An 18802-nucleotide genomic window follows, 5' to 3' on the forward strand; every position below is an offset into this window, starting at 1 on the left:
AACCCTCTAAGGACAAACAAACCAATCACTGAAGATCTTAAACAGTACTACTGAACAGTCTTATACTGTAGTAAGACAGAAATGTTCTGAAAGCACATATGAAAGTGAATGAGAGGATTTCCTCTAGCTTTATCAGTTTAATTTTAATTACCAGTTTGATTTTAAAATTAAACTATACTTGGTGATATCTAATGTCTTTTGGTTTTAGAATAATGCAAAACTTACCACCCTCAAATTAGCATAGATGCAAAAACTCAACACTAATAAATTTTAAAAATTGTACAGCAAGGTTAGCCTCAAATAAGAACCCTAAGAATCTATCACTGAGGAAGGGTAGAGAGGCAGCATCTAGGAGTTTCCATGACATTAGAAAAAAGACCTAAAAAACTTGACTTATTATCAGTGGCTCCCCATACACGTGCATGGAGGCACCTGGATTGTCTTACAGGGCAGAAATAAAGCACACAGAACATGTGAATCTCCCTTCTTGCTGCAACATATGCTACTCTATTAAAAAGGCTTTTACGTGAAAATCTCTAGGACCCAGAATGTAATGATTCAACAGTCTTTAAGAAGCCAACCTCATCTATCCTGAAATATATTTCTGGTTATTGTTCTCAATAGAGCAAGTAGAATCATTCTTCAAATGGAAAGTTTGAGCAAAATGCCAAATAAATAATCACCTTGCTTCCTGAAAACATAGAGTATTCATGTAGACTTGTGTAAATAACCTGGAAGCACATGACTAGGCAAACTTCAGGTTGTGTTTGTTGATGTTTAATTTAAACTTTAAAGCTTAGAAGTATTAAAGACAGTAAAGGAAATTCAACATTTTAACACGCAGTGAGCAGAACAAACGAAATCCCAACTGCAGTTGGAAGTAATGTGAGCACCTTGGCCTAAGAAGTCAGTGCTGCATAAAAGGATAGAAAAAGCAATGGCAGGACATCCCCTTAAAGCTTTTCTCAAGTTTATTAACTATGAGATCTCTATTAGCTTGAAAATGTGAGCACTTGGAGTGAGCTCATTTTAGTAGTTTCATCTGCTAGTCCCTCATACTCTTTGTTTCTTGGCAAATAATCCACATTAAAGAAAATGTAACCAAATGAAGTCTCTGGTGTGCTCTTCCATCACAGCAAGTACACACAAATGTTTATAAATAAGCACTGTGACTTTATGAAATAAATATGATACAACACTATAGCCTATTTTCTGAAGTCTGCAAAGCTGCAGTCAGCTAACAGGAATGAAAAGATTCCCAAGAGCTGAAGTGTAAACTGAATGGCATCTCTCTACAGGGGGTGCTTCTTACTGTGGCAGGCTTAGGTAAGTACTTTCTCTAGCTAAAGAAAATCATTGCAGCTCATTGCACCAGTCTGGAAAGAGCAACAACAAAAAAACTCTGCTGCCCAGTCAGGCTGTGAGCTAGGTAGGAAACATCACAATGAAGAACAAACGAAGACTTGGCTCCTTTTCCCAGTATTCAGAGTGCCATAAACTAATCTACCTTCTGAAAATATGCCTAAATTTGTAATCTCCAGAGACTCCTACTGAAGATAAGACACTCCACCTCAAGCATTATGTAACATTAGGCAAAAGTACTAGAGTCTGCTGTCTTCCAGGACTGAGGTTTCTTAAAGATGTGAAGTCCTAAAGCCATAGAAGATGATATATTAGGAGGAAAGACAAAGACTAATTTGGATTCCAAATTAATTGGAATTTGATTTTTCCAAAAGTAGTTCACCCAAGAAATTCAGACTGATGTCAGGCATGCTGTTCTGCTTGTTGTCAGGGTAGGTGAACAGGTTGCTGCACCTGTCCAGACCCCAGGTACTTGCTGCAGCCATCCTACCAGAAGTTATCATTCAAATCAAGATGTTGTTTTAGCTGCCTGTGTAGTGTTCCTCAGTGTAAGTTTAGAAAACCTGTTATTGCAAACACATTACCCAGCCAGGCTCATTTTAATGGAGCTGTGTGAGGGAGGAAGAGCATACCCGTTACTGAAGAGCAGTTGTATTCATAATATTTAAACAGCAAACTCCAATGCCTTTGAAATACAGATAGGTGATGGGCCATCTCATTTGAATCATAGCATCTGATCTGCAAAAAAATCCTTTGAATTAATCAAAGATTTAAAACAAAACATAAGTACCTATCCTTTTAACATGACAGCAGGATGCTCTCTCTGTTCCATTAAGTGCATATAATTGCAGTCCAAGATTGCACAAGCTTCTACATCAATTTCTACTTTGTTTTTCAAAGCATTCTGAAAAGACAGAATGAATCAGAAAAGAACAAGAGGCATGTGGACTGGTCCTCAAAGTACTTTTTAACATTCACTGAGGAGAGTTCAAAGGCAAATACTGCACAGTAAAAGCTTCCTCCCTTGTTTCTCTTTCTAGAGAATTATCTTGTGTTCTGACCCGACTCAGAGCGATGTCAATGAAAAATGAAGGCATTCTTGTAAGCTGAAACAAGAGTAGACTAACAGCTTAAAGTATTTTCTACACTATTTGGAAACAATTTCAAAGAAAAACAAAAGAATCTTTGACCTTCAAGAGGAAAAGAAAAGTGTGGTAACTCCAGACTCCAACAAGAAGACATAAGAAAAAGAGGAAAGGATGTGAAAAAGTTAATGACAATAATTACAGTATTAACCTTTCCTTTAATGATGTTAACTCAAAGCATGAGCTCTCAGTGTTCATTGTCACCTTTAAGAATTTTCTCCTTTACTGATGAAAGAATTTACTGCTTCAACTGTTTTGTTAGAAATGGTTTGAGAAGAAACTTTTCTTAAATCCGTCTACTTATTATTACCCTGGTTATGAAACTAAGTCCAGGTACCTGAATGTGTTTATACCACAGACAAAGCACTGACTGTCGAACAATAGAGAAATTCCTGACCTAACTCTGAATTAGCTATTCCTGATACTAATCTTACTACATACACAAAGTACGTAGAAGGACTGATTTAGCCAAAATAATATGTCATACTTTAAACTTGTATGCATCTTCAGTCATCTTAGAACAAGAAAAATGTTTTTGCATTTTGAGCTTATCATTCAGGAACTGATTCAAAAGTTTGATTTTCTGCCAATAGCAGCAGAAAACAGCTGCCAAAAGACTGCAAAAATCTTAAACTAAGGAAGTAATATAACCTGCTTACATCTCATTCTAATCTTTCAGAATAGTTTAAATTCTGGAATGTGGAACTTTGTAGACCTCCTTACATTTGTCTCTAGTTTCAGTTATCCCAGAGAAATTATTCCTCCAGTGTACATTCAATTCGTTTAAGCAAGAACTTATTGCTTAATATATTCAGTCTAAATTATTTCTTATAGCAGTGAGAGCTCCATGGTTCACATGGATCATAACAGGTCAAAATATTTAAAAAATGTTAATGTAGCAAATTCATCATACAGAGAAAAGATAATGGTTCACAAGGGCCTCCTGGAAATTTGGTAGAGATTTTAAATATCTGATTGAGAATATTTAAGCAAAAGATTTATCAAAGAGAATATACAGAACGTAGTTTTCATTAGTGGTTGTATTACATAGAGTGTGGTAAACCCCACAGAGGTTGCTGTATATTGTAAACAAGACTTCCAAGGTAAGAATAAATGTATTGGCTTAAATTTGATCAGTAGTAAATCTTTTATGAAAGGCAAAATGAACACCCGAGTACAAAATTTATTACAAGTTTGTAAATCCTTGCATCTAAAAGCAAAAAAGATATAGAGATATATAGGATATAGAGAGACTTCTGAACTACTGCAGTGATGAAATCTTTCTTGATTTAGTATATGCCTATTTCCAAACCTGAGATCAAGGACTGCATAGGTTATTGAATAAAATTTCCATTTTATGTCCAGTTTTACCTCTATTTATATTTCTACAAACTTTCTCCTATCCATTACAGGCAGATTCCTCCATTTTATATACAAAAATGAAAGTAGAGAATAAGTGATTATATAAAATAATTGTGGTATGCTTTATAAAATTGGAATTTCCAATTTTTTCCTTTCTCCAATGTTTTTCTTTTCCAGCAGCAATTAAACTCAGTATCTTGCTGCAGTTGGTCTTATATTAGTTTGTTCTTATTATCCATGAAGACATGATCCAGAAGAAAAAAAAAAAAAAACCTTACATTTGTTTTCTAAACATATTACCATATTCATCCCAGTAGTACTCTTTTACATTGAATTTCACTGAATATTGTTTGATTGTATTCAAATAATTTTCCTCCAGGTCTTTTTTTTTTTTTTCAATTAATTTCACCAGGGGTTGTAGGATGTGCTATAGGTACTGAATACTATAGCACTAGCTCTTTAGTATATAGGTATTCTTGCAGTCACCTGCATCTTTAATCATACTTAAAGAATATAAATCACTGACACATATTTAGCTTATTGAATAGAGTGTTGAAATGAAACTGCCTTTCATTTATAAGACTTCCATTGGGTCCGAAGTTAGGTCCAATGCCAGGTATGTGAGCAAGAGCTCCCCTTGCTTTTGCTTGTGAAAGACAAACATGTACAGACAGAATTTACTTCCTGCATTGCCTATCTTAACTTCAAAAAGTACCGAGAAGTAATGAGCACAAGAAAACTGACTAATTATAGCAATCCATAGCAGGCTTTGAAGATATTTATTTGTATCAGTGCAATGTAGTCTGTCCCGGTATTTTTCAATCATTTGTAATTTAAAAAGCACTAGAAAAAGCTATATCATAGAACTATGCATTTTGTGTGAAGTTACTAAAGCGAGCCTGAAATTTTCCAGAAGTATTAGCCAGTTAGCTTGTGCTCTAACTGATAATGAGAGGTGAACTGTAGGGCGGAGAACATTTAGATTCCAATGCTGAAGGAGAGAGCACAAAGCTGGTGGCATTATAATGCAGACTGAATGTCTATCTGGAGCCAGAATATAAATAGAGGTAAATATATCCCCAGGGAACGGATTCTTTGGGTAAAAGGGGAGGGGTGCAGGGGAAATGGCAGGGGAGGGGGGGCACATACAGACCTTTCCTACCTCATGGAAAACTTCACAAGCTTTTTAGCATTAATAAAACGTAGTTAGTTTGTTGCAGGTGAGGTTCTAAAGCTATTCATCTTTTGGAGCCATGAATTCAAATGAGAAGTCTGTCCTTGAAGGTGTATTACTTTGAGAGTTTAGTTACTTTAAAGCTTTTTCCCCCACCCCCACCAGAAGTTAATGTTAAATTTTAGGCATTAAAGTTTCCTAATACCACCAGCTAGCAATAAAGCTTGCTAAGGCAACCCATCAAGTATGCCTTAGACATCCTGTTATATTATTTGTAAATGCAGGTATAGCAGAGTTAAAGAAGATCTTATCTTCCCTAGAAAAGAAAGTATTAGACAAGTGAAAAAAAAAAAAAAAAACAAAACAAAACAAAAAATGAAAAATACACAAGTAACTAAAAACATAAGCCATCACATTTACATGTGTACAAATCCATCTAAAAAGGTTTGTTAAACACAAACAGTATGTACCTTAGAGTATACTAATATAGGCATACAATTTACTGAATTGAGTTGTTTATATCACCTTCTATTTCACTCCAGAAAATGAAAAATGCATTGCTTTGTGTAGGAGAATAATCCAATCTGCAGTGGCATAAACACCAAATGAAGTGTTGCACCCAGCTTCTATGAAAGAAACACTTCCATTGATTTTTTAGTTATGGTAATAACGAATGTACTAAATTGCACCCTAAGACACTACGGTTTTCTTTGGCTGAGAAAGCATTTTCCTATGAAGTTATTCTCAGAGCATTATCTAACTAGGTACCCATGTATTTTTAAGCTTAAATAATTCCTCACACCAGCCTCATTAGCTCAAACAGTAAAGAACTTAGTCCGGTATTTAACCCCCATCACATCTTCCAGAGCCAGTGCTGTGCTGAAACTAAATGATATGAAGAAACTGGTGAACTAACAGATTTTATTTACTAACATACCATACAAGAATGCATCCACTCTACAGAAAGCAAGGAGAAGGAGGGGAGAAGGAGGGGGAAAATGCTCCTCTGCCTTCTCTTCTCCCAGCCCTGATTGAATTGACCTTTGTCAGAAAGCAACACACCTGTGGCCTCTCAGCTCCCACTCTGGTTGTCATCTGATTTCCATTTCCTAATCTCAGACACCTGTGTTGGTGTAAATTAGCACTTCATGGGAGCCCTCTGGCTTTCTGACACCTGTATGGTCTGACAGGTACTCCAGCAGAGAAAGAGGAGCAGTAGCGTTGCATTTTCCCCTTTATCTCTCTGTCTTGTATAACTTCAAAATTGGTTTAAGCCAATATAAACAGTGTGGCAAAAACACTGGGCTAGCATCGGGAATGTGTATCCTGACCTGAAGAAAGAAGAAGGAAACACTGGATCTGGATGACTGGAGGGATTGATAAAACGTATTTTACAACTCTACGGTGAAAACATTTGCTTGGCCCTCTCCTCCTGCTTTCTGACAGGTAAATGCAGAGCAGCCTTGCAAGCAGAATTATGACTTAAAGTTAGTAAAAGAACTATGATGAGCTTATTTTAAACAACCTCCACTGAGGGAGTCCATGCACTTCTGTGTTACTCCAAGATATTGCAAAGGCTCTATAAATGCAGTCCCTGACTGTCCCTTAAGCCTATTAGCAGCCCTTTGCTGTCCCCTCCCCAGTTCATCATTACCTCTGGGCCCAGTGTCCCCAAACCAGACACTGTGCACCCAAAATGTGGCACAGGAGGGACCTACCAATTCCTTCAGCCTGCAGGCACCTTTCTCATGCTGCCCATGCCACTTACAGGCAGCTTTCTGCACTGCGAGGGCACGCTGCTGACAAGAGCCCACACCGTCCTTTTTCCGGGTTGTGTCAACTGACTTCAGTTTTGTGTACAACCAACAGCTCCACAACCCCTTCTACTGCAGCGATACCACCAGATGTGAGCTTTCTGCTCCTCTGACGTGACCCCATCCCTCAGCAGTGGGGTCTGCAGTGAGAGGGGCCTGCAGCAAGGCACCAAGACACCCCCAGGTAAAATGGCCAGTGGGGCCGGAGGGTCCCTGCGGGGTGCCACAGGCCCAGGCCCTCACAGGAGCACCCAGGTGGCAGCAGTCTTTTGTAGGCTGAATTAAAAGGGCCTATTGTAAATAGGCGTAAATTCATATGAAGTAATTTCTACAGTGTGACCACGCTGTTGTGCCAGATGGATGGTCCAGGATCTGTGGCGTAACGGAGAATTGGGACATCAGAGTACAGGGCTCTGCATGTATGGCTACAGATAGGGCAAAAGGAGTTTATTATCTTTCCCTCACAGCATTGCATTTTTCTCACTCATTAGGCTTTATAGCTTAATATGCAAGTCAAATGAAGATCATAGAACCATTTCCCAGTCCGTCTGCCAGGGAAGCCATAGGCACGGCAAAGCGCAGAAAGCGTGCTGTGGTTTTAACTTTTGGGAGCAGGGCAGTTAGAGGTTGCTTCGTTCTATTGTTATTATTGCCTTAACTTTTGATTCAGGCAGTGATTATCTCAACACTATTCCCTTTGAAATTGGTGAAATAGAATTGATCTGAGCTGTTTGCAAATGCACCTGTTCCCTCGTGTGCCCGGCTCTGACTCCCACTGCCTGCTGTGTCTCAGGGAGACTCTGATGCAATTTTTTTCCACTCTGGGAATTACAAAAGAAGGGTTGAGATACTCTTTCAGTGAAAAGCTCTGTCTTCTGTCATCTACATAGTATGGCACCTCACTTTTTGGCTATGGTAGTGACACAAGCGAGGACAAGAAATAAGGTTTTGGAGTTTAATTATTGTGGTTAGAAAATTGGATAAAAATGCAATTTAAGATGTGTCTGCTCAGAGAAAAAAACCTTGATGACAGCAGAGAATTGGACTCATAATGTACTATTCACATACAACTAATCTCCCTAACTCTGAACTGACGAGGATGGTTTTTCAGTAATTTGAACACCAGATGGTTTCAGCTCTTTGAATAATATGAACACTTGTAATGCAATTCTTATTGTGTCTCTTTATATCTTCATTGTAGCTGAGGAAAGTTTCATTATAAGTTGATAGCAACTTTCTCAACAGGGAAGGAGTCCTATGTGTCCTTCATATTGTACTTCATAGAATCACAGAGCGGTTTGGGTTGGAAAGAACCTTAAAAATCACCCAGTTCCAACATCCCTGCCATGGGCAAGGACACCTCCCACCAGACCAGTTTGCCCATAGCCCCATCCAACCTGGCCTTGAACATTTCCAGGAACAGGGCATCCACAGCTTCTCTGGGCAACCTGTTCCAGTGCCTCACTTCACTCACAGGAAAGAATATCTGTCTTCCTAATGTCTAATCTAAATCTACCTTCTTTAAGTTTAAAGCCGTAACACTTGTTCTATCACTGCACCCCCTAAAAAGAGTCCCTCCCTAGCTTTTCTGAAGGCCGCTTTTGGTACTGGAAGGCGGCTATGAAGTCTCCCCAGAGCATTCTCCTTTCCAGGCTGAACAACACCAACTCCTTAAACCTATCTTCATAGGAGAGGTGCTTCAGCCCATGGTCATCCTCATGGCCCTCCTCTGGACTTGTTCTAACAGGTCCATGTCCTTCTTGTGTTGGGGACCTCAGACCTGAATGCAGGACTCCAGGTGGTGTCTCAGCAGAGCAGAGCAGATGGGGACAATCACCTCCCTCGCCCTGCTGGCCATGCTGCGTTTGATGCAGCCCAGGATAAGGTTGACTTTCTGGGCTGCAAGCACACATTGCCAGCTCATGTTGAACTTTTCTTCAACTAACACTCTTAGATCCTTCTCCCTGGGGCTAACCTCAATCTATTCTCCACCCAGCCTGTGTTGGTGCTTGGGATTGCCCCAGCCCAGCTGCAGGACCTTGCACTTGGTCTTATTGAACTTCATGAGGTTCGCACAGGCCCACCTCTCAAGCCTGTCCTGGTCCCTCTGGATGGCATCTCTTCCCTTCAGAGTGTCAACCACACCACACAGCTTGGTGTTGTTGGCAAACTTGCTAAAGGTGCATTCGATCCCACTGTCCATGTCACCGACATGGTGACATGACAGGACAAGATGTCAAACAGCGCCAGTCCCAATACCAGCCTCTGAGGAACACCACTCCTTACTGACCTCCACATGGACAATGAGCTGTTGACTGCAGTGTTGACCACTTGCATTTCATCTTAGCAGGGATGGTGAACAACAAGGTAGGTAAAAAAAACCCTACCCCTCTGCTCCAAGTGTGCTCTTTAATATTGTGAGGTCTAACCAGCAACTGGTGATGAGTACTGCTCCCCAGGCCTTGATACAAGGACCAATACTATTTAACCATGTCATCAACAACCTGAACAGGATGAAATGTATCCCTGTCAAGTCTGGGCAAGACACCAAACTGTGGTGAGTGATCAATATACTGAAGAGCAAGCCTGCCACTCATAGGATCTTGGTGAGCTGAAAGAATGGGATAGGAGAAATCTCATGAATTTCAAGGACAAGAGGAAAGTCTTGAACCTGGTGCAGAATGACCCTGTGCAGGTTGGGGTCTGACTGGCTGGGGAGCAGCTCTGCAGCAAAGGACCTGACAGTGCCAGGACCCGTGAACATGGCTTGTCAAGGGGCATCCTTGAGGTTCTGGTCCTGGTACTGACCCCTGAGGAATGCCATTTGTCACTTGTCTCCACCTGGATGTACTGTGTCCAACTGTTCAATAAAGTACCCAAGTGGCAACTGGCAATTTAAAACTGCCACTGAACTCTGTGACCAGACTTACTTTTTCTGTACTGGTAGCCCTATATGATGTTTATGTGAACTGCGAACAGCAGAAGACATGCAGGGACATGTCATGCAGTGCCATTTTAGAAATGTTTTAGCTCCTTCTGAGCTTGTTTGTATGCCTGCATGAAAAAGCATGAAGAAAATAGCACTGGTTTCAACCAAGTGAAGGGGTGTACATCTCTTGCCGTCCTCAGTCAGCTTCCCAGTAGGGAAACACAGTCCTGCTGAGTCATACTGTCATATCCTAGCAATCACATTTCTTATCCTAGCAATCATGTTTCATGACCTGACGGTTTCAAACCTATCTTCGTCCAAGGTTTAAAAAAATAATTGGAGACAGAAGTATTAATTTTGAGAGCAGACTTTAACTGTATAACTTGTACAATAAATTCAATAAATGACTACTCTTCAATTGAGATAGCCAATCACTGTCCTATTTTCCAAAGACTTCTCTACTGAAAATGTTTAATTTTTCAAATAGATCAGAAAATACATTATACCTAGAAGGAACTGCAGACTCATGATCCCACTTGGCTTAAAGCTAAACCCATGATTTTCACTTGGTCCCTTCATTATCATCTTACCAACAATGCAGACCTCCAGAAACAGAGGTGATTATTTGTTGAGTTTGTATTGGTCACATTATTACGTTTATTTAGTGCCTTTGTGCAGGTAACCTGTGTGTGAATGGACTTTAAGATGCTGTCTGCATCCAAGTAGCCTATTTACAATGTTGGTATTAAATTACAGGCAGTAGTTGTTGCAGTGTTCCTATACAATATGCTCTATCAGCATGCCAAGAACACTCAGACTGAACTTAGGGTGGGTATGATTTAGTTAAGAGACTAAACAACTGGAATGAAACACTGGGTGTCCTTAGTGAATGGTGAGACTTCACATTCATCCATCACAGCTCCTTAGTTACTGAGGGATGTTGGCATGTTAGTGATAGAATGGGTAAACACATTAAATATATGGAGAACTATCTAATGCACATAAAATCAGTAACAATTCTTGGTGCTCTGAGTTTTACTGGTCAGGTAATGAGTTTCTTTATGAAACCAAAGACATAGAACAAGAAGGGCAGAATGCCACCAGACCTCTTGCCTTATACTGTGTGCAGCTGCCTTCCAGCTACCTCCACACCTAACAGCTAGGAACAAAATAACAGAATAACAATATCCAAATCAATTAATCAGACAAACAAACAGCCTGCTGGAGTTAGGATAAACCCTCAGTTTCTCCTCCTCCTCCATGCAAAAGCTGAATAGTTTACTTTCCTTCTTCTTTCTTCCAGTTCATCTTATTTGTATTCTCTTCAAATTGCCTAAACAGCACGGATGCAACTGGAAACAACATACTGCCTGAAATATCCGACTGTGTGGGAAGAAAAAAAGCCTCTTTCTCTTTATTTGTTTGGAACTAGGTAGTAAGTTCTACTCAAAGTTAATTCCAGTGTCTAATAGTGCTCACTGGTCTACTGGAACTGGTGTAACTTTTGGCTTAAACCACCAGTAATCAAGATGAAATAGTAAGCATTCATCGAGTAGTTAAATCTGTTTTATGGTTAATTCTGCCACTAGCCATAAAACAGCTGGTACTTTGGTAAAAAAAAAAATGCAAATTGTTCCCAGCATTGCTGCACTCTGCTGTTTGTATGTTTAGTAGTAAGCACACAAATTTCAAACCATTGTGTTTCTTTTTCAGTTCTAGGTTAATGTAAGATAATGTTGGTCATTGGTGTAAGCAGTGCAGAGCAAATACTGAATTACTCTTATCATTGCTATTAATGATCCCTCTCAACTGCTGCTGTTTTGCAGTACCCTGTGAAATACAAAGTCTCCACTTCTCCAGAGTGTACTGCATGGACATATTAGTATTCCCTTTCCAGCATGGCTCTGTGTCACTGTGGATGAAGGCAGCTGTTTGGTTAGGTGTTTCTGCTGTTTTCTCAGTGACAAGCACATCCACTGTAATTTCTGCAGCAGGCTGAGAACTAATTAGGCAGCAGTGATATTCTCCCTCATTGTCATAGAGAGAGGAATATTGAAGTGGTTTTTTTCGTGTAGAATTCTAAAAGAAAGATAAAGCCTTAAGTTGGCAGATGTCTCACTTTCAACCCTCACTTTGAGGTATGCTATTTGCTATTATAGATTGTCCCAACATTGCCATCCTCCTTTTGTTTTGAAATATATATATATATTCTTTCCATCACAATGTCTGCAGACAATGGAGAGATTGTTAACACATACCTAAAATGCATTCTTCCAGGATTTTGGCATCCTTTTTTTATTATTTGGTTAGCTTTGGGGAAAATGACCGCAATCCAAAAAACAAAACAAGTCAAAACAAAAAAATTAACCAGACCTTACCAGGATTTAGCGAAATCAATGAAAAAAAAAATTAAAAAATTCAAAAGCCAAGTTCGTGTGTGTTTGCTTATAAAAAGGAGCTTGCAACTTTCTTTACCAAGTAGTTTTCATGAGGAGTTCTACAGATATTTGTAACAGTGCCAGGTAATTTTCTTGCATTCAAGAATAAAGATGCATATTTTCATATGTAACACATATGAAAGTAGCACATTTGGTACAATTGTTAAAAATAGCTCACAGACTCTTCTAGAAATGAGAATTGATTTCCTGGCTTTTTACATATGGGGAAAACAAACAATAAAATACTGTTAGCCTGATCATTTTATGAGAGCTGATACTGAGGTAAGAGGGAAGTGTCTGCTCAGAGACACATTGAAATATGTTTGACTTTGTTTGCCTTTTAAATTCTAAGAAGTCAGTGGGTCTGAGAGAAGCACCACAAAAAACATGTCTAGACCATCCATTTTCTCTCCCAGCCTCCAGCTCATGTTTTCTGTTTAGGTTTCAGCTTCAGTTTTTGTTATTTCCTACTAGCCAGCAGACTTTTTCATGGCCTAGAAACCCACAACCTCCCTTCACTGGCAGTACATGAAAATGTTCTCCTTGTGTAGCGTGCAAAACTGGGGGTGGAACTTGGAATTTGTAAAGGGGCTATTCAGACAGAACATTTCTTACAAAGTTCTTCAGTTAACAAACATAAGCAAAATTTTTTTTAGGTGACAATTTTTCCAGCTTATTTTCCTTCTCTCTGATTTAGTGATGTAAACAGGAAAGTAAATCCTTGATTCTGTGTAATAAAGTGAAAGAAGCAGCAATCAAAGTTTGCACAATCTGGAACAAACCAGGGAGAAGCAGATGAACAGGCCTCAGGGAAGATGACTGTTTACCTGAAGCAATTCGAGAAAGGAAATGAGTAAAGCAAACGGGTAAAGGAAGAAAAATGTCTTTAAAACTTTGTTTTGCTGTGATGCCTTTATCACTGTGCAGAGCCATCCACTCTCTTCCCATCCAAACACACCTACCCTCTTTTATCCACCTCTGTTTCTCGTAATTAAATGGTGAGTGCACTGGAGTAAGATTGATCTTCCTGCTTTGTGTTTGAACAGCACCTTGCACAAATCTTTGGCTAAGAACAGTAAATGCTACAGAGATAAAAACAAAATCTGTGCTCAGGGACTTTGATAAAGAGGTCTGATCGTGCCTAGGCCCAACATCACGTAAACGCTTTCCATGGTTTGTAGGCTTGCGGTGCTGGAGCTGCCATGAAGGCTGTTCATGGGAGCCAGAGGTGCTGGGCTATGGGGCCATGTGAAGAAGGCACCTAGGGAGCTGGTGAGCAGATGCGTAGGGGAGGCCAGGATTAGGTCTGGTGGGAGAAAGGAGATCAGAGGACTTGTGAGACCAGGTGAAGTGCGCTGAAATTGAGTGCTGGAACAGTAAGGATGCTAAGGATGAGGAGGACATGAGGATATGCACCCCTGTCCTATCTGGTAAAACCCTTTGCAAGCAGGGTTGGAAGGAGAGAAGAGAGGGGTAATGGTTACTAGAAGAGGGGTCTATGCACATACCAGTAAAAGCACCTTTGGCTGTTGAGTCCAAGTACGTAGTCCCTACTGACTTCAGTAGACTTTTACCCTCACTGGTATCAATTGTTGTACGTTTTGCTGACAGAAATTTTTACCACTTTTTTTTTTTTTTATTTATGAATGAGATTCTTTTTGCCTCCCCTGGTTAGAGAGATTTTGCATTGGACTCAGGAGTGAGTTATGCCAGTAACCTACTGAACAACAAGCCTGCAACATGCTGCTAAAGGAAGTTAAATCACTGCAGCAACCCCAAAGCAGGCAAAAGGTGATTCTTGTCCTGCACACAGGGGAATTGGCAAGCACAGGACTAGATAGATTGCAGTCCTCAGGCTCTGGAAAAGAAATCAGCCAAAACACCCATAAAATCAAATAAACCTAGAGCTTCAAAAACCAGTCTGATTAGAACACTTGAACCCAGTAAGAAGCAAAATCAATGAATTATTGTATCTACATATACAAATCCTTTATAATTTCCAAAGAAAAAGCAAGACACCCATTTTGCAAAGACTTGCATGCTAAATTTCAGGTGTGCAGTACTATTTATTGCCTTCAATAACCATTGCCACCTATGTGGTTAGTGAAGGATCCAAATCCATAGCCTGATTCTAGAGTGTATAAAGCATATTGAAGGAGTAATAGCACTGGTCCTGTTACATTTATGGCAGAAATGTACTCTGATGTCCTAGGTGTTTAAATAAATATAGTCTGTACAGGAAGCTCTTATTATTCTGCAAACAATGGGGCAGTTTCCCGGAGTGAACAGTGCTGTGACCTCTGTGTGATTGATAGCAAGGAGCAAGACATGATATTGCCAGCATCCAGACAAAAGCAGAGTATTAGCTGGGAGAGACTCCAGCACTTTTTCATCCAAGACTTCAGGCTGTCTCAAAGAGATAGAACAAAAGGAATTAAATACCATAAACCAAAATCTTTAGGAGCAGTGTTGTTGCAGTGTGCTAAAGTAACACAGGAGCTCTGAAGTGCTCTCTGGGGTGGCATTTCTCCCCATCTCCCTCTCTCTCTCTCAGGAGTTCGGATCCCTAACTTTGGATACTCTCAACAACATCTTACTTAAATGCTCTTAAAATAGGTGTATGATGAAAACATATTTAGAAATCTTGTCGATAAATACAGGGATCCTAATTAATGATTCCTGGTGATGAGCAAGAAGTTATATGATCCTGATCCTGTCTTAGCCTGAGCCAATGGAAACCTGATTTTAGTGGATTTAGGCTACATCTGTGCTCTATCTAGCAGCTAGTTCCAGCCCAACACCAGTTAGATTGGGACAAAGTTTTAGGTTTTAGGTGTGCTCCAGTGCACTGGCACCTCAGAGGAGATAACTTAAGCCCACATTACTCCTTGCCATAGCTTGCTGTCACCCTGGATGACTGACTTGGGTCCACACACATACAACTTGTGATGCACTCTGTTGACAGTATGGCACCATACAGGGCTGTCAGGGTGCAAATGGTGTATCTCTTTGGCATATTCTGCAGCAGAAGTACAGTGCAAGCATGGACCGCAGCTCACTGAGGCCAGGACGTGTGCTTCTCAGAGCCCCTGTGACCACAGTGTGTCAAACAATGATCAAGGAAGAAATAAAAAGACTTACTTCAAAGATTTGACACACTGTGTTTGTATTTTGGAGCTACAACATTAATACGTTTACATTAGACATCACAATTAAGGCATACCTTCTGTGAAGTAATTCTGGAACTTTTTGTGGCATTTTAACCCTGAGCATAAATCCACTGTGCTGATGTTGTTTTCCAGGACATGGGTATGTCCTTCTGGTGTAGTTTACTGCGCTTGGAATGAACAAAGTGCTCCTCCTTAGGAGTAAGGGTGGTCCTACTTGCAATTGTCCAAGAATAGCAATTTCTTTCTGCATTCACTCTCTAATCTGAGCCAACTTTCAAGTGTAGCCAAGCCATTTAGACATTTCACAGGGGTGTCAGGAGGAAGATACCCTCTTTGAAGAGAGGTGACCTGGCTGTTATGCCAGCTTTCACCTGTGGCTCAGATAAATATGCAGACTGACAATCTCTGGGGGTGTTGTAGGCGTCCCTCTAGAGCAAGCTCTTCTGCCATTGTAAAGAAATGCTGTTACAGTGCTGATATTCCAGTATCCAAATACCTCCATTCCTGTGACACACACACAAAGAGATCAAGCTAGCAATATATAAATGCATAGAAATATCTGAGCAGCAGTTTCACAGGAATAGTTAGGCCTCAGGAATTTCCCTGTGTGCCGTGCCATAACTATTGAAATTCTGTGGATGTAGCTCAAATATTCTGAGACTTTCCTTTCTCCTAGTGTCTGCAATTCTGTGCGCTCAAATATGGGGTACATTTATAGATCTGGCATGTGGTTAGGATTAGGAGAGGGTTCCTGGTATACGGCTGCACCTCCAAGAGCAGCATCTCACACAGGCCATGGGCTCCAGATGCAACACAGATCTGCAGTTTCTTCCACTCCCTGACTTCAGCCTCATGTGCTCAGCAAGTCACAGGTCAGGCCAATGAAAACAATTTGCTGGACAGAATAACAGCAGGAAAAAAAGTGCTGTGCTCTGCTGCTTTAGGCCAGAGATGTGTGAAATATATCCCTCGGGAAAATGAAGGCAGGAGCTGACTGTGAGTCTCATGGTCAGCGTGTGAGGCATGAGGGGGTCACCATGAACATGCCCATGGATGTTGTGGAAGGTGTCTATAATGTTTTTTGTTGTTGTTGTCAGACAGAAATTTCCATTATTGGTGATTTTGAGTGCCTACCATGAATCTTGTTGATCACGGTGACAGCAGTTTACAATGTCTTCTGTAAATTGGGCCCTTCAGATGACTACACCCTCAGGCAGATCGAGTCACTCCAAAGAATCATTACACCAACACTTCCTGTAGCTTGTTTAATTCTCAATTTGTCTCTAAATTATTAACAATTTGTGACTGGAACAAGTGATCAGAGAACTGCTGGGGAAAAATGCCTTGTGTATCTATACACCAGCTGATCTGTATCAACTCACATCCTGTCATTAAAAACAAGTTAAAAAAATTGTAAGTACTTGATAGAAGCTTTGTGATTTTTAGTGAGCTCAAAAGAAGTTCAGGTGTATCAGCTGAAAAGAAGGATATCGATATTGGTTCAGCTGCAATTTTTTTCTTCATCGAAAGACCGGAATATGCTTGTATTCAAGTGCACAATTCAACCACATGTTGATTATTCTCAGAGTTGCCCTTCCTCGTTTGTGTGAATGCAACAGTGATCAGGTAATTAGGTTCTTTTCTCCCAATAATTTATGTTTTTACAAAATTTGAATCTTTATTTTTGGATAAACATAAGATTACTTTAATCTTTCTGTTAGTTAAACTTATTATTTCCATTTATTGTCTCGAATATAGCTTGTACTTTTCTTAAAAGATGTATTTGTGCAGCTGTTGTGCAGCTGAGTCAGTACATCCTTATGTTGTACTGTTGTACAGTACAAGGTTTGGACACATGATGAATGACAGTTATAGTCCAAAAAGAAGATTCCCAGGTAACTTACTTGCCTAAAAATTAGTGATTCAGATTCATGATACAATTCTAAATACTTCCTCACACAGAATTTAAAGTATAGCACATATCCAGGTCAAATATAAAGTATCATATTCGTATGAATTAAAGGTATGGACACATCTTTAAATCTCTACAAAATTTAATATGAAGCCAGCTCACTTTCAAAGATGACTGGCTGGAAATACTATCAGTCTTATAGAACATAGTCCATTAGCTGAAAATATAGTCCATCGGCTGGAAATACTATCAGTCTGACAGAACGAGGTTCAAAGCAACTGCAGTTTCTGGACTCATTTTGCACAGGAAACTTGTATAAGAAGCTTTCATAAAAGACAAGGTGTATTTGATTCAAAGTAGAGAAATAGGGTTATTTTTGTTCACATTTTATGTTCACATTTGTGGAATGTGTCTCCCATGCAATCAAGCTGCGGAATAGTCTTTGTAATTCAAGCCAGTGAAGAAGATATGAAAGACACCAAAAAATTGCATCCATTTATCAACAAAACACAACTGATTAAGAAATACAGCCCTCAGTCGCTCTCGACCTCCCTCAGTTCCTTGATTGTCATTCCTGAGACCAAACTGAAGAAAAGTTTATTTTCTTGTCATCACCATTAAATCGTTTAACAAGTCTGGTAGGTGTTTGTGGGTTGTCACCAGGCTTATTTCTCAATGCAAGACTTTTCAGAGCTTGGAGAAATGTACTTCTGTGACAGTATCAGACTAACATAGTCCCAGCTGCTCTCTTTCACTAGTGACCAGTTTGCCAAACTACGTAGGAATTTATTTAGAGGTTATGAGGCTCAGAGTATTCAACCTTTCTGATGGAGCAGATGGCTTGATTGATTTCAGCCTTCATGAAAAGACTGAATGCCTTTGGTTTTTTCCTCTCCCGTCAGATGACTGATTCTGCCTGCTGTCATAGGCAGGGCTGGTGTTTCCAGAGATGCAAGGATCCTGGTGCAAGGACAGCCAGAATAATTGCAAGTGTGCATTCAATGGGTCAACGGGTTCTTCAGGAACCTCCAGAAGCTGAGCAAGGATAAACGCGAAGTCCTTCATCTGGAAGGGAACACGATGGGTCAGGGACTGACTGGTTTGGGAACTCGTGGGTCTGAATCTGGAGCACTGTGTCCAGTTCAGGGTCTGTGGTGTGAGAGACATTATACACTGGAGAGAATCCAGCACAGGACAGCTGAAGTGATTAAAAGAGTGGAGCCTGGGAAGGGAGGCGGAGACATAGTGAACACAACGCTGGTGGGGAAGTGAGCTAGTGAGGGAGATCATCTAGCCTCACTGGTTCTTAAATATATCCCTGTATCCAGAGCCACTGTGTTCTGCTGTTTGCTCTGTCTCACTCACAGAACATCTCTTCCACATGGCTACTTAGATCCTTCATTTGTAATTTCATCTTCCTGAGGGAACTGAGAGCAGCCTGTGTGCAAACGTCTGACCTGAGATTTAAGCACAAGCTCAAACTCTAGCATCGCCTT

Source organism: Anser anser, assembly GCF_964211835.1.
Source record: "Anser anser genome assembly, chromosome: Z".
In the NCBI taxonomy this organism is placed as follows: domain Eukaryota; kingdom Metazoa; phylum Chordata; class Aves; order Anseriformes; family Anatidae; genus Anser; species Anser anser.